Here is a 27,050-nt window from a genome sequence, read left to right as displayed (position 1 = left end):
GAAAATATTACGAACGTTGTTGATTCGAATTGTTAGTACCAAAACACTGATTTCTGTAGTAAATGAAGCATAAAAATCAGCTTACAAGCTGGTAAAATTGCAAGCAAGTTGAATAAAATCGATGAACAATTAACAATCAATATCTCAAAAATCAGACATCTTTTGACATTTTTGAAAACGGCAATACTCACTAAACCAAATAAATAGCTGTATTTTGAAACTTCAGGCAAAAATGTGGTTCGCAGTATTTTTATTGTCTTGATTTTCTATAATAATATTTGTAATAATTGTTTGAAATATTGAATGGCACTTGGTAAGTACCTGGCCCAGTGAAAATCACATTGCGAATCACTGCCGGAGACACTTTTCCACCGCCTACCTACACTTTCCCAACTTGCCTAAGACCGGCAAGCAATAATGGCTGAGCTGCATCTTCAGCTGGAACGATGACGAAACGGTTCCCACAGCACTGCAAATCACCCCATTTTCATGTGTGGGTGTTGGTTTGGACTGACATTCAGATGCCAGATGCCACCACCAGTGAATTTTGTTGTGGCCAACCAGTCGTCCAGTGGCGACCGAATGGAGTTCGTGATCGATTCATTATGGTCGTCGCGTTCGTCATCGGCTACGCAGAAAAACGGGAACCGGAAAATTGTCTAACATTGTCCATCAGATGCTAATTGATAGTGAGTATACACATCTAATCGATTTGGCGAAAGATGCTCAGTGGATTGACTAATATGACGAAATTAGGGTTGTGCGTATCGGAACCGGATTGTATGCTAATGAGGTGTTAATTTTCCACCTGGTGATAAAAAGTGCATAGTTGGGGTGCATCTTTAGATTCCAGAAATCATTAAATTTTCATCCAAAGTAGTAAAACGGACTTACCAAGGGAAGTGTTTGTGGATCTTTGTTAGAACAAATCAGTGTCGAGCGGAAAATGCCATTGAAAAGTAGTTTAAAAATCGATCGCATTCCAAGGACACCAATTGCAGTGCGGTTCCGAGCGCCGAGCGCGGCTGGCAGCGGATTTGGAGCGACGAAGAAAATCCTTTCGGGTGTTGGTTTGCTGCAGGAGCAAATAGAGATTGACACGTGCACCATAGTAGGCCAGCTCAGTATCGCCGCCGCCTGCTGCTACTGGCAGCGCCAATAGCGCTTAGTGCGGTAAGTGTTTTGAAATGATTATTATAAAAGCTAAGCGGTTTCTCACACAATGGTTGTATGTATGGCTTCCTAGTTGGGGTGGGACGGTGCGTCATACGGGCAGTTGCAACTTTACCCGAAAGCTATTTATGAGGGAAACGTTTCCATAACTTGCCAGAAGGAATTTTGCGGAAACTCCAATTATTTATGCTATTTTAGTTTTGAGACGGGTTTTCCGTCGTAGAAGCATTTTGTGCGTAAGTTGTTTGAACGAACATTGCTTTGCTCTTGCTTAGCTGATCGCAAACGTACGAATGTACTTGACTTGCGGATGATTATTGTTGCCCAGTGCCATCGTGCAAAAAATGGCCAACACACAGTGGCCCAAATTAGAAAAAAATGTAATATACCGTAATCCGGGGTAACATTGATCAGTTTTTATGACGTTTGTTGAAATTTTCATTTGAAAATGCAAATGTTGCAAGTTTGATGTTTTTAAAACAAGTACTGGCACCCATCGCTCGTAACTATGTATTGTTTTATTTTTGTTTTCTGAAAGTTTTAACCATGTTTAATACAATGTTTAATGTGACTTTTATAATTAGCTTATATGGGGTAACATTGATCACTCATGCAAACAATGGTCGGTAATATTGAAAATGTCGTTACTTACTAAAATCATGGCCAGTGTTGACCAGACTCATTTCCCCGAAATTCGAATTGTGAAGCCATGAACTGTTATAACTGTGCGTTGTGTTCCTGAGATGGAGGGGGAGGTGGTTGGGCTTGAGTGTTGCACATGGGATCCGACAGTTTCGATCTCGGTGGGCCGCAATTCAAGTTTCGGTGAAATGATTCGCACTCACTCACTCACTCATTTCATTTCACCGAAACTTGAATTGTGGCTCTCTGGGATCAAAATTGATCGATTTTGTGTGCAGTACTCAAGCTTAACCATCTGTTTTTCAATCTTAGGAGGATAGAGCATGGTTGTAGTAGTTCGTGGCTTCGTAGTTCGGAAAATGTTATTTTCGGGGAAATGAGTCTGAACAACACTGATCATGGCCCCTAAAGCCGAATGTGGAGGCCAAAATCTTACAAGCCTTTTACTTTTTGAGTTATTTTAACAAAACTGCTCAAAAAATGGGTTTTAAGCAAAAAATATGTTTTTCAATTTTTTGCTAGTTAAACATTATATGTGTATATAAAGCTGTAAAGCATCAAATAACTGCCATATATGCGCATTCACCAGTAAGCAGGATAATGCGATATTATAACAGCATTACCTGCGCATATAGACCGATCAGTTGATGCCTGAAAGCTTTATATACGCATATAATGCCAATATGATTCCAGAAAAGGCGAAATAGTGTTTCATTATAATGCAAAGATACAACCGTGCTTCTTTGCACCACTAATGCCAATATTAGGCCGTGTGAAAAAACATCATGATTTTCGGGGCGAATTTATGTACTGTCGCATCCACAGCCAAGTAGTTGATACACAAAATAAATGAATGGAAAAATGGAAACCGCAAATAACAAGCAAAAGTAAAGTACATGATGGTACATATTTGGCATGGATTGATACAGAGCCAAAAAAACGTTAAACATCGCAAAGATTTTGTCTGCGTTGAAACCGATATTTGTCTGGTGGTGTATGCATAGCCAAATATTTGCACATTTTGTAAAGCGTGTACTGATAGCTTAAAATAAAATGATTCAAGTTCTCTGTATCACATATTCATTGCTTTTAACGGTTTTTCGTCTTTATTATGACGATTGCCACATTTTGATCCAGGTTATACGGAGAGAAAATTTCATTATTTGCTTCTCGAAGCTGCGACACCAGTAATGATGGATTGTTGAAGTCCTCCTCCTTTGCTCCTTCAACTACAGCTTTTTTTATTCTTTTCTTTTCTGTTGCGGAAAAAAAAAGATCAATTTAATCCATTATTTTTCCCTATCGTAAAATCGGCGATTGTGATAGTGAAAGTATTAATATTTTGCCCCCCCTCTTACTAATATTTGTACACACTAAGCACGTGGTATCTAGCTTTTTACGAGCGCTAATGGCCGAGCAAGCTTGTGACGGTAGGGATTTCTGGTAGGGATCAAGCGTTCTGACGTTTGACAGTAGCTCTCGAACGACCCAAGCCATACGTCAAACTGCCTGATCCCTATCAGAAAGGAAGCTCATGCAAGCTTGTGGTGGCCATTAGCACTCGTAAAAAGCAGGATAACTGTCAAAAATCTTGAAATCTATGAAACATACCCAATATGCGAATATAGAGTTTATATAGTGCTTATTTAATGTATCATCAGGCTTAGAAGCATTAATGATGAAGTAATAGGGTTCCTATGCGGTGGAAATGCTGTTACCAGGCATGTCTGCATTTATACTAAAATTATAATGCTTGTATACATTTATGATGCTGATTTAGGGCTTATTATTAGTGCTTATGTGGGTATCCAAGAAGCTATGTGGGTATCCATAGCTTCTTGGCGTGCAAAAGTGTGTTCGTACCACTACACCAGATCAGCCTCCTAAAAAAAAAGTATCGACTTATGCAAAAATCACTTTTTGGTTCTGGAATTACAGTCAACTCGTCTTGAACCGATTTTGAAGGGATTATCAATTTAAAATAGTTAGATGTTCTTGAAATCAATGTTTATGGAAACCTACCAAAGCTTTAAGAATAATTCAACCTACCTACTGAACAGGCACTCCTAAAACACGTCTGTAATCCAACAAACATCATGTAACACAATTAGGCTAAACTACTTCAGCACATCTATTATTCACTTTAACAATTTGTTTTTTTTTTTTTTCATTCTATTGTCCAGGTAAACTGCACTTGGGCACTTCCACGATTCACTTTAGCATATGGGGGTTTTTCTGGGCTGAATTGTCTGAAGCTTTGCAATAAGGAGCCCTTATAAACGACATATATTGTGGCTAAGAACGTTTAAAAAACCCTCCCCACGGGAATGAATCAAAATTCCCAAGAATAATTTACATCTCTCTACATGAAATCATTCCAAATCAGGCTAGCAATTCGTCGAAGATGTTCTCAGAAGTTAATTGAAAATTTCTTGTATCCCCAAGGTTTTCACCAGAAATCATCAGCTCTTGAAGTTATTGTGAATAATGCTAATGGGTTTCCGTGGGAAGGATTTGTCAAAAATTTTGACAGGAATTTTCGAAATGCCTCCCGATAACCACTGAAGCTCTGAGTTAGTAACTTAGACATGGAATTCCGCAACCAAGTGATGCTTGTGAGCATGAAACTTTTGTTTTGCAAATATTTCAGGAGCCTGACTACTTACAGGGATGGTACTTTTCGAAAAGTTGTTTGATAAGTTAGTTTTAAAGACCGATTTATCAATATTGTGTTGCTTATAATCAATAGTTTGCTTGATTTAAATTAACTTCTGAAGGAAACACCCATTTTTCATATCATTGTTAACGAGAATTGCATCCTTGAGTTAGTTCATCTTGAGCCCTAGTATGTTACTTCCTTGTCGATGAAAGTCGTCTCTACTAAATGAAAATCCTTGGAAAATCTCGAGTTGAACTCTGGTAGGATTTACAGAAATAATTTCTGAAGCATTTTGTAATGAATTTTTAGATATAAGAATCCATGGAAATTGTTATTCAAAACTAAGTAAACAAAACTCTAAAAACTTAAAAAAAAAAATGGGTGAAACTTATGAGGAAACCCCGGTGTAACTTATTATTAAACTCTTGGAATTCATTATACATTTTGTGGAATAATCCTAGCAAGAATTTATGGAGAAATATTTAAGATCATCTGTGGGATGATTTTTGAAGGATTGGTTCTGAAAACGATTGAAAATATATATAAAAAATACCATAAGAGCTTCAATTCTAGAATCAACCTTTGTTAATTTTTCTGGAAGATGTTTTATAGGAATATTTTCAGAGTGTCTTAGGGTAATTACTAAAGAAATCAATACAAACTTTTCTGAACTAATATTTCTAGAAAATGCTGTAATAAATTCTGGGAGAATTTTTGTTGTAATTCATTTCGGCAGTCCGAAGGATTTTCTGGAGCAAATTTTGAGGGAATGCCTCTTAGAATATCTTGAGGAATTATTTAAAGAATATCAAGATGAATTCCTGGGATAATTGTTTAATAAATCTTTATAACAATTTATGGAAAGATCCCTGGATGAGTCTTTTTATGTATTTTTTTAGAAAGTTTTGAATGAATCACTAGAAAAATTCCAGAAGATTTTTCACGAGGAAGTAATCTCTGGAGCTTTAACCCTCTAATACCCAAATTTTTGTTTTCGATCTAAATATAATTTTTCGTTATCTAAAATCATTCTAAACACGGTTTGGGCAATGATTTATTTTTCTTCGCAAATTTATGAATTTTGGTTTTTGATTTTTATTATTTTTATTTTTGAACATCCCTATCCTTTTCATTTTTTTCTTGAAGCCTCTTCTGGTTGCTGATTTTTGACAATAAGTTACTAGTTTTTACTATACTTTTGAAAATATGATTTTTTCAATTTTTTTCTGGAACATTTTTTATTTTCCGTGTAACTAACGGAAAAACAGATTTGAAATCATTTCAATACCATCAGGCTCTTCTTCTGTGATAGGTTGGTCGTAGAAAAATATAAAAGGTACGATTTTTTATAATACACGTTAAATGAATCCCAGGCTTTTGAAGGTTATATAAGAATACAATTTTTCAAACAATTTTTAATAATACAAAAAAGTTTCAAAAATCATAAAAAACTTTTCTTATATGCATGTTATGAGTCAAGGTTTAAGCTAAAAATAAAATCATTTTGATTTCCGAGCTACGAAAAAATACACAAAATTCCAAAGTGTACCCCGTCTAAAGGCGGGGTTGGGTATTAGAGGGTTAAGAATTTACAACAAGATTAATTGCTATACAAAAAAAGAAAAAGAGTCCTTTGGTAGAGATTTTCGAGACCTTTGTTCGCGCTTTGATACTTTTCAAGAATGTAAGAAATATTGTGTACAAACATTAGACTTTTAAGCTTTATTCCTAATAAAATGTAAAACTGCTCCTGAACTTTTCAAGCTCAAGTTATAGAGGGCCTCCAAATGTTCTATGATTAACAATGTATTTTTGAATCCTTAAAAACGATATTCTGTTCTATAACCTCTATCGCTTCGCTACCTTTATCAATTTTACTGGATACTATAGGGTCTCTTAAACATTGCCAGTTTAGGTCCCCTTAAAACCTGTTTTTTTCTGCCTGTTGCTTGTTGAATACTTAATTTATACTGCTATAAAAAAAATCACCATGATTTTGGGGCCCTCGGGTGTTCTAACCACTACACTACTTATCGAATTTTGTTAAAAATATTAGACATCTAGCAATAAATGTCTTAGATAATAGGGATCATAACTTAATCACTTTTTCTCACACCGTTAATTTTTCGTTTTTCTAAATTATTCGTAAGTATGGTCGAAGGACGTGATCCAACATTAAAAGAAATATATACAGGCTTATACCAACTGTCATCATATGTACTAGTATGTTCAAACAGGCGTCATGAAGACGGATCCTTAAACCGGCAAACAGGAGGTGAACTTTTCCCCTCCTTTCTATGACCTCACAAACTCGGCCGTAATCGTTTTCTGGAAAACGGAATTCTTTCATGCCATTCAACGCTGGAGCTATGGAAAGGGTTGGTCGGAATGATAGCGGAAGAAGCAATGGACGATTCCAAAGAATGTGAGCAATGAATGGCGGTATAGTGGCAATGAGATGAGATCTAAATAGGAACTTCGTTTATATCATATTGCTGATAGACGTGATCTAAATTTAGCCTCACTTCGATTACGGATGATGATAATGGCAGTGAAAATTGTTTTGAGGAGTTGTGGTTTCGTGACGCAATGTATGATGAAAATGGAAGTGGGCTGGAATGATGAGTCAGTTGGAAGTTGCTTCAGGAATGGGTTGACTATCACGTTCACGATAATACCCAACGCAGCTGATAAGTACTTACAGAGGAATTAAGGGCATAATGGACACATTGGGCGATTGCTTAATTTGGGCTCCTAAAATGGCAATATTTTTTAATTATCCTCAGTTAGATTTCATTTTGTTTTATTAGTATCATTCCAAACGTTACATCATTATATCTAGGTGTTCTGTGTCAGTGTTAGCTGACACATCCTAATTTGGTAAAACAAACTTAAGATTTTATTAACATTTTGTTAACAACATATTGCATTTCATTTGCCGTAGCAGTCCAGATTTTTTATAGGTGAGTTGATTTCATCTGCTTATAAGAGAAAAATAAAACTTGTTTTCAAATTACTTAACCTAGCTCAACTTAAATATCTAACGCATTAATCGTGGCAATACGATTTTTTTCTGAAATTATTAATTATTTTATTTCACATTTGTTCCAATGTTTCAACATTGGATATTCTATGTAAGGTACCGTGGGGTAAGTGGATACAGAAAAATCAAGAGTCAACTTCATTGTTTACAGCTAACGTGAATAATGTAATTAAAACTTTTTTCTAAGGATAACCAAATAGGGATAAATAAACTTCAAATCGTCATTCATTTTGATTTTTCTGATTGTTATGTATTGAGTATGAGATACTTGAAAATTTGCACCAAATGATCAACTTGCCCCACCATGGTGGGGTAAGTGGATCACCAATAAAAAAATCTGTTCTCATAACAAATGTGGTGTAATTATGAATAGTAAGAATTATATTACTCTCGAACTTGTTATTAGTAACTAACACTGTGTTACATTTTGATAATTTAAAATAAAAAAGTATCTTCATTTTATCAATATATTTTGAAACATATTTTTACATTAATTCACACTAATTCGAACAAAAAAAACATTGTAACTAGAATAATTTGGAGAAAATTCATTCATTTATACACATAAGTTATACAGAAGTATTGTAGGATCAATCCTAACGATGTTTTCGAAAAGCACACGTAGATTAAAAATATTTGTAACCAGTGTTGTCCAGACTCATTTCCCCGAAATTCGAATTGTGGAGCCATGAACTGTTATAACTGTGCGTTGTTTTCCTGAGATGGAGGGGGAGGTGGGTGGGCTTGAGTGTTGCACATGGGATCCGACAGTTTCGATCTAGGTGGGCCGCAATTTAAGTTTCGGTGAAATGATTCGCACTCCCTCACTTACTCATTTCATTTCACCGAAACTTGAATTGTGGCTCGCTGGGATCAAAATTGATCGATTTTGTGTGCAGTACTCAAGCTTAACCATCTGCTTTTCTATCTTAGGAGGATAGAGCATGGTTGTAGTAGTTCGTGGCTTCGTAGTTCGGAAAATGTTATTTTCGGGAAAATGAGTCTGAGCAACACTGTTTGTAACATTCACTTTTGTAGAACAAGAAACTTTTTTATTCTATTTATGAATATATCAGTATCATCTGTCTAGAACAATTTATATGGTCAAATAAGGTATGATAATATGCTTTCAATTGGGAAATTTGTATATTTTGCTCTTTTGCAACTCAGCATAGATAAACCACGATAAGCTTTGTTTGAATTTTGCAAAATTCATTCTGTTATATTTTTTTTACCAGAAAGATTAAAAAAAACTTTTAGGTGGATTAATTCAAATTTTCTATGGTCAACTTGACGAATTTAAGCTTAGAATGTAGAAGGATAAAATAAAACAACATTTCTGGATTTTAAAATTTATTCAAATCCTCGTAAGCAGTCTGCCAATAAATGATAATACTACTTGATCCACTTACCCCACCCATTAAAAAGTAGGGGTAAGTGTACCATGTCCAATATATCTGTATTTATTTATAAAAATCACATATTTTTCATTGTGATTCATTCAATTAGAACTGAAATGCTCACCGTGTGTTGAAAAAAACTAATAGTATTCGATTTCGGTCAGAGATATAAGGTACAGTGGGGGAAGTGTATCAGTGGGGTAAGTGGATCTTTTGTCCATATTAAGCATAACTATTTGAATCTGTTGAATGTTTTCGCACCATTGCTTCGTTTTTGGTTGTATTCTTACGTCCACACTAATACTATTGGAAAACAAGTACTACACGTACACTAACACAAGCAAACTTGTTATCAATTAATTTTAAAATTGTTTTCCATAAATCAAAAATCCATTGTATCTCTGTCTAAAATCGAATACTATTAGTTTTTCCAACACATGGTGAGCATTTCAGTAGTAATTGAATGAACCACAATGAAAAATATGTGATTTTTATAAATAAATACAAATATATTGGGCATGGTACACTTACCCCCACTTTTAAATGGGGTGGGGTAAGTGGACCAAGTATTATTATCATTTATTGGCACACTGTTTGCGATAATTAGAAAAAGTTTTAATATCCGCAAATGTTGTTCACCTTTAACTTTTTCTTTTTTAGCTTAAATTTGTCAAATTGACTATAGAAAATTTTAATTAATGCACCTAAAAGTTTTTTTTAATCTTTTTGGTATAAAACATGTAAAAAAAATGAATATTTCAAAATTTAAACAAAACTTCACGTGGTTTATCTAAGCTTAGTTATAACAAAAGAGCAAAATATTTGTTTATATCAATTGAATGCGTATCGCACCTTATTTGACCATACAAATTGTTCTAGACAGACAATATAAATATATTCATAAATACAAGATTTCAGTTTTTTAAACAAAAATAAATGTAACTATAATGTTTTTAAACAATGAGCGGTTTTCGAAAACATCGTTTGGAATAATCCTGAAATACTTCTGTATAACTTATGTGTATAAATGGATGAATTTTCTCCAAATTTTTCTAGCTACAATTTATTTTTTTGTACGAGTTGAAGTGAATTAATGTATAAATATGTTTAATACTATTTTGTTAAAATAAAGATACTTCTTATCTATGTATCTATCTATCTAAGCGCTTGCACAGCCAATATTGAATAGATACTTCTTAATTTTTAAACTATCAAAATGTAATATAACTAACACTATTAACAAGAACGAGAGTAATATCATTCGTACTATCGTACTATACATAATTATACCATATTAGTTTTGAGAACAGATTTTTTTGTTGGGTGATCCACTTACCCCACCATGGTGGCGCAAGTGGATCATTTGGTGCAAATTTTCAAGTCGCTCATACTCAATACATAACAGTTAGAAAAATCGAAACAAATAACGATTTGACGCACATTAGTCCCTCATTTGTTATCCACAGAAAAAAGTTCGAATTACATTATTCACGTTAGTTGTACATAACAATGAAGTTGACTGTTGACTTTTCTGTATCCACTTACCCCACGGTACCTTAATGGATTTTTTGATTGATGGAAAACAATTTTTGAATTAATTTATTTTCGCAGCTAACAAGTATGCTTGTGTTAGTGTACGTGTAGTACCAGTTATTCAATAGTATCAGTGTTGACGTAAGAATATAACCTAAAACGAAGCAGTGGGGCAAAAGCATTCAACATATTCATATTTATTTGTTGAAGGGTAACGCGCCCTAACTAGAGATCAGGGAGTCGTGAGTTCGATTCTCTCGCAAAACTTCACATCCATTTGTCCATTCAATCCAATTGCAAAATTAGATTAAATTCCATTTAAAATAACCTTTTCAAAAAGTTTACTGATTGGACGATAGCAAGCAGCTTCTGCAGGATTTTTGTCTGGTTTAAAATTGGTACAACCTTAGCATTTTTCCATTTGTCAAGAAAATATGTTACCGTAAAACGGGGTAACTTTGATAATGCGGGTAACTTTGATAGTGCGTAACCCACCACATACTAAACGAAATATCATGATTTCTGTTAATCAGTTAAGCAAAACGAATGCAAAACTAAAGAATATTAGCATGACACTTCATGTTAGAGCGGTTTTCATTTGAATCAAGAACATATTAGGCTTTTTATACGAATTTAAAAAAAATCACAATTTTTGCATATTCGAAACGCTTACAAACAATCTGTTCTACGATCACTATTTGATGTAGTTTTGAATACATGGCCACTTATCTTTGACAGCCTAATTATCATAGAACTTGAATATGGTCTCAAATCTCTTAGCGAAAAGCATTTTCACAAACTGGGACCATTTTTGTAATTTAAGTCAAAAATTTCCATATAACATTAAACGCCTAGCGGTATGCAATGCCCTACAAATGTTCGTTATTGATTCAATTTTGTTCGAATCATACTCCATTATCAAAGTTACCCCAAAACAGAAAACCAACTTTCGATTATATGAAAAATTATACATCAATTCATAATAAATCTTTTGTCAATCTATCGACTGTAATCGATAGCTAGGATGCCAGTACTTGTTTTAAAAATATAAATTGTACATCTTTGTAACAGCATGCATAAATATTCAAGTTTTCTTCGAAAAAACTATCATAGTTACCCCGTTTTACGGTAATTGAAAACATTCTTATTTGATATATATAAGAATGATAAGCTACTTCCTGCAAGTTTCTTGATGAGGATGTAGAAAATTCCATCATCGCCAGGAGCTTTCATATTTTTGAACTTTTTAATAATAGTTCTCACTTCTTACAAATCAGTCTACCTGGAATTTTTGAAAACGTTCTTTTGATTTAGAATATTTTCGAAGTCCTGAGTAACTTGATTTTCAATTGGACTAGTAAGTCCTAAATTAAAATTGTGCGTGCTTTCAAACTGCATAGCAAGTTTTTGAGCTTTTTCGCAATTAGTTAGTAATAATTTGTTTTCCTCTTTCAATGCCGGCATTGGCTTCTGAGGTTTTTTTTCAAAATTTTAGATAATTTCCAAAAGGGCTTAGAGCCAGGTTCCAATTGAGAAATTTTATTTTCGAAACTTTTGTTTCCTAATTGTGCAAAACGTTTCTTGATTTCTTTATGCATGTCCTGCCATATAATTTTCATAGCAGGATCGCGAGTGCGTTGAAATTGCCTTCTCCTCACGTTTTTAAGACGGATCAAGAGTTCAAGATCATCGTCTATAATCACGGATTCAAATCTTACTTCACATTTCGGGATTGCAATACTCCTAGATTCAACAATAGAATTTGTTAAAGTTTCAAGAGCATTGTCAATATCCATTTAGATTCTGACCTTGATTTTGGAACTATCATCATACTATTGCATATATCGCAAGCTGTCACATAATTTCCAATGTCCATGTTAATCTCAAACCAATAGACACTTTGTCTAGCTAATCTCTTCATTTTAACTATTCCTGCGTGGTTGGCATGTAAAACCTTCAAAACTCGTTTTTGAATTGCTACTGGTAAAACTATTCTATTCTGATACAAAAGACAACCGTCTACTAATTCCAAAGCTTGCTGATTCGCATACACATCAGCGTATTGTTTATTGACTTTTGTCGGCCAGCCATTTGTCATAAGTGAAATAATGTTTTGTAAGAACTTATCTTCTTTAGTTTTGCTAGCTCCCACGATAAAGTCAATAGGAAACTCTTTGCCAAAGTGTATACCGTAATCCGGGGTAACATTGATCAGCGGGGTAACATTGATCGGGATGACTCATCTTGTTAAACGTTCAAATAAAGATTTATTGATGAAACATTTTCGAACCATGAATGGTGCCTCTCTTTCGTATATTCATAAGCTAATGATAATTAAGGTTTTGCCAAAATTGCGTTTAGTTCATGCGCAAATTTGTCAACTTTTTAAAACAATAATTTCTATCATTTTCACTGACACTACCGAAAATTCATGTCTCACATGAGTTCTGCAGACGATGTGATCAAGGAAAATGCGGGTGTTACTAAAAATGGCATCGCCAAAAACGATTCCGTTGTCAAATCTTTCATAAGTTTATTCAATTAGGCAACATTAACTAATTACTATTACGAATGTAGAATTTCATGAGGAAATTGCCTACTTTTAGGCGTATTCCGCGGTTCAAGGTGTTTTTAATTTTGAAATAACTCAAAAAGTAAATGACTTGTAAGAGTTTGGTCTTCATATTCGGCTTCAGGGGCCCTGATTTTAGTAAGTAACGACATTTACAATATTAGCGAACGTTGTTTACTTGGGTGATCAATGTTACCCCATATCAGCTGAATCAAAAAATCACTTAAAACATTTATTTAAACATAATTAAATCTTTCGAAAAACAAAATAAAGTACATAGCTAGGAGCGGTGGGTGCCAGTACTTGTTTTAAAAATATGAAACTTGTAACATTTGTTTTGTGAAATGAAAAATTTAAGAAAAACTAAAAAAAATGAGCAATGTTACCCCGGATTACGGTACCATTAATCAGCTCAATATCACATTCAGTGGGAACAGCATTATCCAAAGGAAAACGAGAACAAAAATCAGCGTTTCCCATGCGCCTCGATGGCCTCTCTAGCTTTTTATGAGCGCTAATGGCCGCCACAATCAGGCTCGCTTTCTGGTAGGGATCAAACGATCTGACATTTGGGTTGGGTCGCTTGACAGCTAATCGATGTTTTTTTTTATCGATCTTATCGATTTGCTATCAAACGACCCAAGCCAAATGTCAAATCGCCTAGTCCCTACCAGAAAGCGAGCTTCTTTGTGGCGGCCATTAGCGCTAGTAGAAAGCTGGATACTGAATCTCAAATTCATATATGGATTGTTCTAGCACGAATCTCTGCAATATTGTGGCGTAAATCGAATTCTTTCCGTCCTTGCCGAATATTCCAACAAGTGGCATATGGTCAGTGTGAAAGAAAAACTTTTTACCATATACAAATTTATGGAACTTTTTTACTGTGCACACTAAAGCCAGTGCATCCAGATGAAGTATTGGATAGTTTCGCTGGGCCGTGTTTAGCGAAAAGGACGTGAAATAAATTGGGTTTTCGACTCTGTTCACCAAATGTGCCATAACACCACCTAAACCATAGCCAGAAGCATCAGAAACAATAATTATTGGTTTGTTCGGGTCATAAAATTCTAAAAATTGTGCTTCCGTCAATGCTTTTTTGCTCTCCCTGAAAGCCTCATCGCAGTTGCGGTCCCATTTGAATTTAACATCTGATTTCAACAAATTATATAACTGGTACTGCTTTGAGGAGAGATTTGGAATAAATTTATGGTAATAATTCATCAACCCAAGGAACACACATGTTATAATTGATGCATATTAACTCTTATATGACTAGATTTTGTCATATAAGAGTTAATATGCATCAATTATAACATGCGTGTTACTCGGGAATCCTAGAAAAGATTATAGTTCAGTTTCATTGCGTGGTGCATTTGCTCTTTCAATTGTTGAAATTTTGTACACACGCGGCTTCAATCCCTTTCCACTTATAACATGACCAAGATGAACTAAGGGCTGCAAAATGGTGAGTCGACGGAGTCCTCACAAGTTCCTACCTCATGCTTCCACGGGTCGACGGATGACAAATGACCGCCAGCTAAGAGTTGCGTGCTTAGCTGGTAGTGCAGCCTGGGTCCTGTAGTCCTTCTGACTTCAGCTAGATTGAGGAGGTACGTCCACCGAGCGTCTGTTCACCAAGGAGGTGCGGCTCAAACAGCGTCTGTCTGGCATCCAGCGGCTGAATAAGAAATGCTCTTCCCCGGAAGCTACACCTAAGATGGCAGCCCCATCACGGCGGATAGGGAACCTTAGGCTAACAACCTACTGTCCCCGAAACATCAAAAAATGTTCAAGAAACCGATAGAGAAAGATTACGAACTGATTTAACGGCAACGACTTTTAGCGCGAAACAACGGACACGAATTGGAACATGGAACGTACTAACCCTAGCCCAGCAGGGTAAACTGGCACAACTCGCCAACGAGGCGTGTCGCATGAAGCTGGAGATCCTAGGACTGAGCGAAGTCCGTTGGCCAAACTTTGGAGAACACAGAATACCATCGGGCAGATTCTGCTATATTCTGGCCTGCGAGGTGAACACGCTCCTCGGCACCGTGGGGTTGGCTTTTTGCTCAGCGCCCAAGCTTACGCCGCGCTTATGAAGTGGGAGCCTATAAATGAGAGAATAATCGTCGCCAGATTTAGAACACGGGTCCGAAACCTTACCATAGTCCAATGTTATGCGCCAACCGATGCTGCCGAATTGCAGGACAAAGAGAACTTTTACAGTCAACTCAATGCTGTCGTGGATAAGATTCCGAAGGGTGATATCAAGATCTACATGGGCGACTTCAATGCGAAGATCGGATCCGACAACTCGAGCTATGAGCCTGTCATGGGACGCCATGGTCTCGGAGAAATGAGCGAAAACGGAGAACTGTTGGCAGAGTTTTGTGGCAATAACGACATGGTGATCGGGGGATCGCTCTTCCCCCATCGTCCGGTTCACAAGGTCACGTGGGTCTCCCGTGACGGCTTTACCGAAAATCAAATTGACCACATCTGTATCAGCCGAAAGTGGAAACGGAGCCTTCTTGATGTGCGGAATAAACGTAGCGCTGACATCGCATCCGACCATCACCTCCTCATCGGCGAGGTGCGTCTGCGCATTGCGCGGATTCGTCGACAGGAGGAAAGAGTCGGACGTCGATTTAACACACGCCGACTGGAAGATGCCACAGTGAAAAGGTCCTTCGTCGAAGAACTGGAGACTCTTGCTGCTAATATTTCGGAAGGTGGCAGCGTAGAAGAGCAATGGACCGCCATCAAGAATGCCTTCATCACTACCAGCGAAAATAATCTGGGTGAGCTACGCACTCGGAGAAAACAGTGGATTACCGATGAAACCTGGAGGAAGATAGAGGAGCGGAGAGAAGCCAAAGCCGCGATAGAGCGGGCGAAAACCAGAGGAGCCAAGGCACTTTCCCGTCAAGGATATTCGGCTCTAGAAAGGGAAGTTAAGCGCTCATGTAGGCGGGACAAACGAGCGTGGGCGGACTCCCTTGCTGACGAAGGTGAGAAAGCCGCAGCAACCGGCGACATTCGTCTTCTCTACGATATCTCACGACGCCTTAGCGGGGCAAAGATGAATACGACGATGCCCGTGAAAGACACGACTGGACAACTGTTAACCGACCCCACTGACCAGCTAAAACGCTGGTTTGAGCACTTCGAACAACTTTTCCAAGTGTCAACCCGGCCACCAACACCTCAGCATGATCCGCCTAGGGTTCGGCATATTAGTCGCGTTAACACCGAAGCTCCATCACTGCATGAGATAGAAACAGCCATCCAAAGTATGAAATCCAACAAAGCCCCTGGGGTCGATCGCATATCAGCCGAGATGCTCAAAGCAGACCCCGTAATATCCGCACAACTGTTGCATCAACTATTCCGCAATATCTGGGACACCGCGACTTTTCCGGCCGACTGGATGCAAGGCGTGTTAGTGAAGGTACCCAAAAAGGGTGACCTCACTGTATGCGATAATTGGCGGGGCATCATGTTGCTATGTATTGTTCTCAAAGTTCTATGCAAAGTGATCCTAAACCGGATCCAGGAGAAGATCGATGCGACTCTCCGTCGACAGCAAGCGGGATTCCGTGCCGGACGATCCTGTGTGGACCATATTGTCACGCTCCGTATCATCCTGGAGCAAGTCAATGAATTCCAAGAGTCCCTGTATATGGTATTCATTGACTACGAAAAAGCTTTCGACCGACTCAATCACGAAAATATGTGGGGTGCCCTGAGACGCAAGGGTGTTCCTGAGAAAATCATCGGCCTCATCGAAGCGCAGTACGAGGCCTTTACGTGCAGAGTATTGCACAACGGGGTCTTGTCTGAACCCATCCGGGTTGTAGCTGGAGTGAGGCAAGGATGTATACTATCACCACTACTGTTCCTCATCGTAATTGACGAGATCCTGATAGGCGCCATTGACCGTGAACAAAACCGTGGGCTGCTGTGGCAGCCTATTACTATGGAGCACTTAAATGATCTCGATTTGGCTGATGATATTGCTATACTAGCTCAACGGCGCTCTGATATGCAGAGTAAGCTAGACGATCTTGCCGAACGCTCCTCAGCGGCAGGTCTCAACATCAATGTCAACAAGACCAAATCGTTGGATGTAAACACGGCCGGCCCTTCCAGCTTCACAGTAGCCGGGCAAACAGTGGAGAACGTCGAAAACTTCCAATATCTTGGTAGCCAACTGGCGTCTGACGGCGGTACCAAGATCGACATAGGTGCACGGATCAAGAAGGCGAGGGCTCCTTTTGCGAGCTTAAGAAATATTTGGAAGAACAGTCAGATTAGTCAACGCACCAAAATTCGAATATTCAATTCCAATGTCAAATCTGTGCTGTTATACGCCAGTGAAACGTGGTGTGTATCAGCGGAGAACACTCAACGGCTGCAGGTGTTCATCAACAGATGCCTGCGGTATATAATTCGGGCATGGTGGCCACACAACTGGATTTCTAATGCTGACCTCCATCGTCGGTGCCACCAGCAACCGATACAAACCGAAATTCGACAACGAAAGTGGGGGTGGGTCGGCCACACTCTACGCCGGGGCGGAAACGAAATCTGCAAACAAGCGCTGGAATGGAATCCAGCAGGACATCGCAGCAGAGGCAGACCCAGAGGATCATGGCGGCGCAGCCTCAACAAAGAAATAAAAGAAGTCGACGGCAATTTGACCTGGCCGCAGGTCAAGGCGATAGCTGGTAATCGCCCAGGATGGAAATCTTTCACGTCGGCCCTATGCACCAGAATGGGTGCCCAGGACCCATAAGTAAGTAAGTAAAAAAGATGAACTAACTCTGATACAAAAAAAAACTTGCATTTCCATCACTTATTGAAAAATTGCAGCACTTGATGATGCACCCTGTGGCAAACGATTGTATCTATAATGTCCTTTGATAGTATTTATCACCATAAACCTTTTTGATGTTTCCGATAATGATAGTTAGGTATAAGCGCCCTCAAGATCTAATGAACAGAAAATTTTACATCCTGCCAAACCAGCAAAAACATCATGAGAAGTTGGTAAAGGATAAGTATTCGGAATAATAAACTTGTTAAGGGACACTTTATAATCTATTACCAATCGTATTTCATTATTTTTCTTCATCACCACTATTACAGGGGAAGCCCATTCACTGGTCTTTACTGGTGTTATCACCTTTTCACTTTCCAATTTCGAAAGATATTCCAGAACTTTCTCACGCAATATATACGGCACGTCGTAAGCTTTTTTTGAAAATTGGAACCTCAGATTTCAAAACCAAATCTGCTTCAAAGCCCAAAATTGGAGAAAATAAATCCTTAATAAAAACATCTTTGTATCCAATCTTGATTTCATCAATAATAGTGTCCTAAAGATCTGTCCCAATTTTAGTGCCAAACACTTAAGTTTAGGTCAAAAACACATGTTTACTCAATTTTCTAATGTTTTGGTTTAAGTCCAAAAAACATTTTTTCATGTTTTTTTAGATTTTGCTACACCCCTTGGCTTAAACTCAAATTTTGAGTGAATTTTGTTTTCCGTGTCCCTTCCGAAATGTCAGATAGGAACAATCCCAGTGTTAAAACTAAAACCCCTGTGGTAATAAATCTTCGAGCTGTTTAGTAGAATACCTATAAGTAGATGAAAAAACGAATTTAGTACTATACCATTTAATTCCACTAGAGTTTGTATCCTTTGACAGATACGCGTATTTCGACCTCAACTGTAAGGCCGTCTTCAGTGTCGTGTACTAGACTCGACTTAAATTATAAGTGGGTAGGGAATTACGTTTATACCTAGTTTAAATATATAATGTATTGACGATGGTTTTCGAGTCTAGTACACGACACTGAAGATGGCCTTACAGTTGAGGTAGAAATACGCGTATCTGTCAAAGGATACAAACTCTAGTGGAAATCAATGGTATAGTACTAAATTCGGTTTTTTCCCCTGTGGTATTTTTGTCGATTAAGCGAACGTCAAACATGATCAAAAGTGTCAAGGTTCATTTATGGAACCAATTACAAAATTAAAGTTTATACATGATATAGCCGTTATTTGAGTGGGGAAAATTGCTAAGGTAGTTGCAGTAACATGCTCTTTCGTGTTATCAAATACAAACTAGATTTCATAAAAAAAAATTTAGGACCCAATTTCGCCTTGTGTGTTTATTATACCCCGAGTCCCCCTACCCATATATGTACATTACGATGATGCTGCAAAATGTATTGTCCATCAATAATCAATTTTCACGATAAACAAACCTACTTGTCATCAAAACGAAAACACATACATTGCTGCGAAAACGCGAGGTCATTAGATAATCCACGTGCGTGGGCTTTCCTTTCCCTTGAGAAACACGTGACATCATTTGAGTCATTGTATTTAGTTGATTCCTATGTACCGTGGCATTTACATGGCCAAAACGCGCAAATATGGCTATCAATCTTAAAAGTCTGTATTGCCATTCCACGATAGATTAGTGACGATCTATAACGCATTTGTAGACTGTTGAGAAACGAAATGGGAAACGCAACTTCGCAACGCGAAGCAATTCAAACGAAGCAAAGCACTGTTCGGGCCCGGGGTCAACGATGTTATCAGTGGTATTAATTAGTTTCAATTGATAACATTGGTCGCTAACAAACCGGCGGTGCGGTTACTCGCCCCGAGGGAACACAAGCAACCAATATTTCACGGAAGGGGCCGGTCTTGATTAATATTGAATGATTAATTGGGCCCCGCGTGTATTTGTTCGAATGGGTGTGAGTATTTAGACATCAACGAATGACCGGCGGACATATTGCGCTTGAGCATTCGATTCACCAGAGTTCGAGGACTGTTACAGTAATTAAAATCTGTTTAGCTTAACAAGAAAAATAAATATTTTAAGTGGTTTCTAGAACAAGAGCAAATCTAACATGGTCAAACCCTATTCTTGTAAAATTTAATAGCTTCTCACGATATACTTCGTTAATTTATTAAACCCTCTTTTATCAATTACCGTTTAACTAAGGGTTAATTATATGTCCACCGGCAATACAAGCATTTCAATGACCGTCAAGTCGAAGCGTTTATTTCCAATTGTTATCATTGCTGAATCGCTTTAAATGCAAAGTTACATTATCATCTGCTTTAGTTAAACGTCAATGTAAACTTCTTTCTCAGATCAGCCTAAGATTGATGTGTAGTGACGGTAGGGGTTGTTTAAATTTGCTAAAAGCTACACTATGTACCAGTACCTGTTCCGGCAGGTGACCCCTAATTCATGGTGTTATGCGGCTTCATGATGAAAAGTCTTCCGGCTTGTTGTAGTCTCTTCTATATTTATTGGAGAATCGTCAAATCGAAAATTACAGAAACTCATTGACTACAGCGCTACCAATGGTCGAGAATGTAATTCCCCCATATTTTTGGTCAATTTTCTCCATACAAACTTCAAGCTCATAGAATCGTGACCCACGCTAAAGTAATATGGGCATTAGTGTGGGACAAAATTTAGATTCTCGCTCCAGTCCACTTTTTGGATTGCATTTAGGTCCCATGACAACTGTGCAAAATTTCAGCTCGATCGGAGAAACTATATATTTGCGCCAGCCGTTCAAAGTTTGTATGGGATTTACTATGGAAAAACTTACTTTTGCAAAGAAAAATCGCCAGAGGTCGCACATTGATCTCTATAGAAATTCTGAACACAGACGTCGATAGGTGTTTTTACGATGAAGAATATTGCCGAAGACCGCGAAACAATCCGACTCTTGTGAAAAAAGTTATTCAATGAAAACCTATTGGCAATGCGACGTTGATTAGCACGTAAAGGAATAACAATAATAACAAACTCAGGCAAAATTTCCGAATAGTCTATGCTTAATAACTTTTTACACAAGCATCGGATTGCTTTGTGGTCTTCGGCAATGTTCTTCATCGTAGAAATACTCATCGAGATCTGTGTTCAGAATTTTTGTAGAGGTCAATGGGCGGCCTCTGGCGATTTTTCTTTGCAAAAGTAAGTTTTCCCATAACGACTGTTCATTTTATAAAGTGGACACCTTGTTTATGCTATATCTTTTTTATTTATTAATGAAATCGTAAACGGTTTTCTGTGTATCGTTCAACTATTATTCTACAATGTTAAGAAAATACAGAAACTTACAAAATGCTTTCGGTTGAAGAACTAAATAGTTTTTGCAAAAACTCCTAAGAAAAACTGTTCGTCAAGTTTAAGCATTATTTTTCGCATGAAAAAAATCCTAAATTTAATGAACAAATTGTATGTTGGTATCCTTTAATATTCAACTTAAGGTAGAGCTTTCAAAAACATCAATAATATTCCATCAGTTCGTGACGCTGAGTCACTTTAGTGATCTATTCCTTATGGTCAAATTTGCTGATACACCATCTTTTTACTACCAGCAAAAAAGTAAAGTAATAAGCGTGTTCAAAACTGGTTTAGATTACTAAAGAAACTATATATGTATAAAAAAAGCAAAATCTTGAGTTTTAACCGCATTCTTGGGTACCAAATTTACTCTTTATGGTCGTTTTATTGAAAAATCCCATACTTTTAAAATTATATACGCATGTTTATCGATCTAGAGCAAACTGTAAGCGTTTTTCTCAAAATATTTTGATAGGTAGTCTCAGAATAACACATTCTGAAAATAATACATGCAAAATAAATTTGATTTAATTCAAGCAGTGTTCCCAATCTTGATGATTGTCATTGTGCTTTGAGTGGTCTTCTGAAAACAAATTATTTGTTTTTCTATTGTGCTTAAAATATGACGTGGGGACTAAATCAGCAACTCTATGAAGGCGTAAGTTATTTTTATTATAAATACTATATTATTGCTTCCGTCTGGATGTACTTTAAACCTTAAAATTCTACTAATATCAGTTCCATTTAAATTTAAGATATTTTTCTTTAAAAAAAAATGATAAAAAATGATTTTATGATATCTGCAAAATTGCTTCTCCAAAAATAACTTGATATTTTTTAGCAAGCTTCTAATTGATGATGCTTTCTAAGTACAACCATTTTTTGAAAATAAAAAAATATAAATTGTCGAATTTTCCTGCCGATTTTTAATAATCCTTGATTTTGATAACCTCCAAAAATCGACCGTTCTAAACGTTGTGCCTTATTAGTGTGAAATCATATTATTTTGGTAACTTTTTTATTGCCACAGCATTGTACAATATTAGTCGAACGATGTACAGAAAACCAATTTTGATTTCATTGATAAATTAAAAAGATATTGCATGTCCAAAGTGTCCACTTTATAAAATGAACAGTCCTTAGTAAATCCCATACAAACTTTGAACGGCTGGCGCAAATATATAGTTTCTCCGATCGAGCTGAAATTTTGCACAGTTGTTATGGGACCTAAATGCAATTCAAAAAGTGGACTGGAGCGAGAATCTAAATTTTTCATATAACCGTGTCCCAGGCTAATGGGCATTGACATAGCTAGGATTTTTTCTGGAGGGGGCCTAGGGCGGGGTAGCATATAAGGTACAGTGGGGGAAGTGTATCAGTGGGGTAAGTGGATCATTCGTCAATATTAAGCATAAATACTTGAATATGTTGAATGTTTTCGCACCATTGCTTCGTTTTAGGTTATATTCTTACGCCCACACTGATACTATTGCAAAACTGGTACTACACGTATACTAACACAAGCAAATTTGTTTGCTGCTAAAATTAATTAATTTGAAAATTGTTTTCCATCAATCAGAAATTCACTGTATCTCTGTCTAAAGTCGAATACTATTAGTTTTTTCGACACGTGGTGACCTTTTCAGTTCTAATTAAATGAATCAGAATGAAAAATATGTGATTTTTATAAATAAATACAGATATATTGTACATGGTACACTTACCCCTACTTTTTAATGGGGTGGGGTAAGTGGATCAAGTATTATTATCATACTAGTGGTCCCGGCAAACTTCGTCTTGCCATCAAGTAGGCTGTAGAAAAACGCTTTTGATCGTCCCATCGTCCCATGAAATGACAGTTTCGTTCGCGCTTGTTTTTTCAACTTTCCCGGTGAATATTCTGGGATTTTTATACACACAAACACGTCGGAACCCTTGACGAACAAAACTGAGTAAGAATCATTCAGATCCGTTGACCCGTTCGTAAGCCATATCGTGACATACAAACACCATCCCATTTTTATTTATATAGATAGATATTTGCAGACTGCTTACGATAATTTTAATAAGTTTTAGTATCCGCAAATGTTGTTTTCCCTTAACTTTATTCATTTCTAGCATAAATTTGTTAAACTGACCAAAGAAAATTTGAATTAATCCACTTAAAAGTTTATTTTAACCTCCCTGGTATAAAAAAGTAATAATTTTAAAATTTACACGAAACTTTTCGTGGTTTATCTAAGCTAAGTTGTAGAAGAGCAAAATATAATCATTTTCCACTTGAAAGCATATAATCTTACCTTATTTGAGCATATAAATTGTTTTATACAGATGATACAAATATATTCATAAAAAGAATAAAAGGATTTAAGTTTGTTATTCTATAGTAAATGTAGCTAATATTTTTAAATTACGAGTGTTTTTATAAAACATCGTTAGGAATAATCTTCTATTACTTATGTGTATAAATGTTTGAATTTTCTTCAAATTATTCTAGCTCCAATATTTGTTTTGTTAGAATTAGTGTGAACTAATGTATAACATATGTATATGCATATATTTTGGTTAAATAAAGATACTTTTTAATTTCAGAGTATTAAAATGTAACATTACTAGCACTAATAACAAGAACGAGAGTAATAGCATGCGTACTATATTTAATTAAACCACATTTGTTTTGAGAACAGATGTTTGTTATTGGTGATCCACTTACCCCACCATGGTTGGGCAAGTGGATGATTTGTCGCAAATTTTCAAGTCCCTCATACTCAATACATAAAAATCAGGAAAATCTAAATAAATGACGATTTGAAGAATATTAGTCCTTCATTTGTTATCCACAGAAAAAAGTTTGAATTACATTATTCACGTTAGCTGTACATAACAATGAAGTTGACTATTGATTTTTCTGTATCCACTTACCCCACGGTACCTTACTTGTTCAACAGATGTTTGGTCGGTTGCAATAATCACGATTTTCACAAATTTCGTGGTTTCAACAATTTGTATTGATTTTAATTATTCGTTTTTTGTCTAATTTCGCGGCACATAAGTGGTATTTGTAAATTTAAATTTACTAAGTCATTCTTTCTGGAATCGAGTCAAAAATCCTTAAAGAATTCTAGCAAAACAATTGGACAAGGGATGTCCTTTGTGATTCTTCCACGATTGCTTTGAAGTGCTTTGAAGAGATTCCTCTTAGAATTCCTAATGGACTTTCTTTATGCATTATTTTCGTACTTTTCAGTGCATTCTTCAAGAACTCCTCCAATGCACGGAGTTCGTCCTAGGAATTCCACAGAAAATCATTCCCAGACTTTCTGATCTCATCAGTAAATTTCTCGAAGAATCTCTATCGATTTGCTTAAAATATCTCTTGAAGAAGATTACATTAGAAGCTCTTTTGATAATTTCTCATTTCTTCCATGAATTCTTTAGAACAGTTTGCTATAAAAGTTCTTCTTCTAACAGCAACTTTATTTTTTTGATTGTTTGAACAAATCACAGAAAAAAATATCCAGAGGATTCCTCGTATTATTCCACAAAAGTTTAATTATCAATTAAAAAGAATTCAATTGGAAAAATGTTATTTAGATTTTTCAATGAAGTTCTCCGTGGATCTACCTGCAATATTTGGACAGATGATTTTTTTTAGATTTCTTTTAAATCAAGGAGCAACATCCCAATTCCTTCAAACCCTCTCGAAATGCCAAACTAAGAAATGTTTGCAGAATTCTAACAACAGAATACCGTCAACTGTTCTTTCAAAAATTCTTCCAAAGATATCCCGAGTAGTTTGTTTAGGGATTCATTAGAGAATTATATAATTTTTTGCCTAAGATTTTTCCGCAAAAAGTACAGGAGATCCATCTAAGTATTTTCCAGAGATTTTTTTCTCTGAACCGCACCAATGAAGTTCTCAAAACAAAATCCCCCAAAAATTCCCAAAATATTGTTTTTGAAAATAAAAATTCATGGGTTTTCATAAGATTTTGAATTTCATTCTTGAACATCTTAAAAAAAAGAATCTTCAGAAATTGCAGTATTATTTTAGGTTTTAGAAATAAATCCATTTTTTTCTTTCGAACTTTTCCACTCTCCAGTTTTTGGTTCAAAAACTACTTCAGTTTCATGATACTATATAGTGAACATATTGATGTAGAAATCACCCATATTTTCCTACTTTTAGAAATTCCAAACAAACTTTTTTAAAGGGTCTATTATCGAGTATTTCGCAGCACAGTACAGTAGAAGTTTAACGCGAAAATATTGCCGGTATTTTATAAGAACATTACCGAAGATGTATTGTGCATTACTTTGAAAATTTGTTGAGGAATTCCTGTTTCAGAAATCAGGAATGATACGCCTAAAAATTCTGCAATTTTTTAAATCTCCTATACTTCTTCCATCAGAATCTTCTTTGGAAATTGTACTTGAAATCTATCCTTCCTTGACTTGTGGTTTTCTAGAATTCTGCTAGAAAGCCTCTAGAAATTCCGCCAAGGATATGGATTTTGACAATAATTGGCAAAATTATTTCTAAATAATTCTTTAAGTATCTTAAAACATTATTTTCCCCCTTCCAGTTATTTTGCTACATGTTTCTCTAAAGATTCCTTTACGGCTGTGCTAATTTTGGAAGCAACAAATTTCCTCTGAAGATTCAAAGGCAAGAGACATTTCAAAAACAATTTTCTTTCCAATTAATGAACAAACCGGGGATTAGAAGCAGAAAAAAACAGAAGAATTTTTGGCGCAATTTGTGTTGCATTTTGGAAACATTTCTTAAGGACTTTTGTTAAACTTTACGGAAGAATTTGTAATAAAACATTTGGGAAAAATATTTAAAGAAATTCACAAAATAATTTCTAGTACAACTTTCAGTGAAATATCTCAGTATTAGATTTGACAGAATCAATGATTTTTTGGAGGAATGTCGAGGGAAACCTTGAAAGATTAAGTAGCATTTTTTAGTTAAATCCGGAATCATATACCTAAATCAACTTGCTAATAAAAAGTAGACATAGAAGACATGGATGTCCACCAAGAAGAATTCGTTTTAATAGTATGAACAATTCCCACAATCTTAGTTGACTCATTTCCATGAGATTTTCAAAAGTTCTGAATCCACCCTTCTATATTCCAACAGGAATTTGATTACTAAATACTTAAACTCTATACAGAATATCGAAATGTTTTTTGAAAAATTTTGCTACATATCTGTTGGAAATTAATCAAAAAATTTATGAAATAATAAGTTTTATAGAAAAAATATAGTTTAAGCTATAAATTAATATTTAAAATATTAAATCAAAATCAAAAAAAGAATTTATTGCTAAAATAAAACACTATGGTTGATTTTGGTACATATTTTCAAATGAAAACTTGCCCATGTCGAAATTCCTTGAAACTTAAACCTTATTTTTCGTCAAAAATCCCCGCTATATATCGTCTGAGAAATTCCTTCAGTTTTTTTGAAGTTGATGTATGGATTTCTTTAGTGAATTCTTATAAGGCATCATCACCGGACACCTCGAGCAGGGTATACTAAAAAAACATGAGAAATCAGAAAGCAGTGTATTCTGCTTTAGGCTGGAACAGCGTTATTTTGATCATTCAGAAAAAATAAACGAATTTTGGGAAGCAAATTTCCAGGATATTGACGTTTTTTACTATGGTATTTTGTTGCGACGAAGATGTCGAAAAATTGCGCTTATAGCATACAACAAGAAACTAGTTCTAACAATAATCAATCGATCTACAGCCGGACGGTTAAGCTTTCGGTTGTCGCGCGATTCACCGAAGTCAGACAAGCGAGGGTTTCTCACTATAGTTGTAGAACCGTCGATGG

At 36.1% G+C, this 27,050-nt stretch overlaps 1 protein-coding gene across 1 annotated transcript in view; it reads left to right on the top strand.

Moving 5' to 3' along the window:
• Positions 1–551: 551 nt before the first annotated feature.
• The window catches only part of LOC5569234 (sialin), a 97,692-nt gene continuing 71,193 nt past the window's right edge, over positions 552–27,050 (top strand). The window contains exon 1 of the mRNA XM_021857572.1: positions 552–1,173. The gene's annotated coding sequence lies outside the window, so the exon portion shown is untranslated. The remainder of the gene's footprint in view (positions 1,174–27,050) is intronic.

This window comes from Aedes aegypti, chromosome 1, assembly GCF_002204515.2.
Source record: "Aedes aegypti strain LVP_AGWG chromosome 1, AaegL5.0 Primary Assembly, whole genome shotgun sequence".
Lineage (NCBI taxonomy): Eukaryota > Metazoa > Arthropoda > Insecta > Diptera > Culicidae > Aedes > Aedes aegypti.
This window is presented reverse-complemented; position numbering and strand designations above follow the sequence as displayed.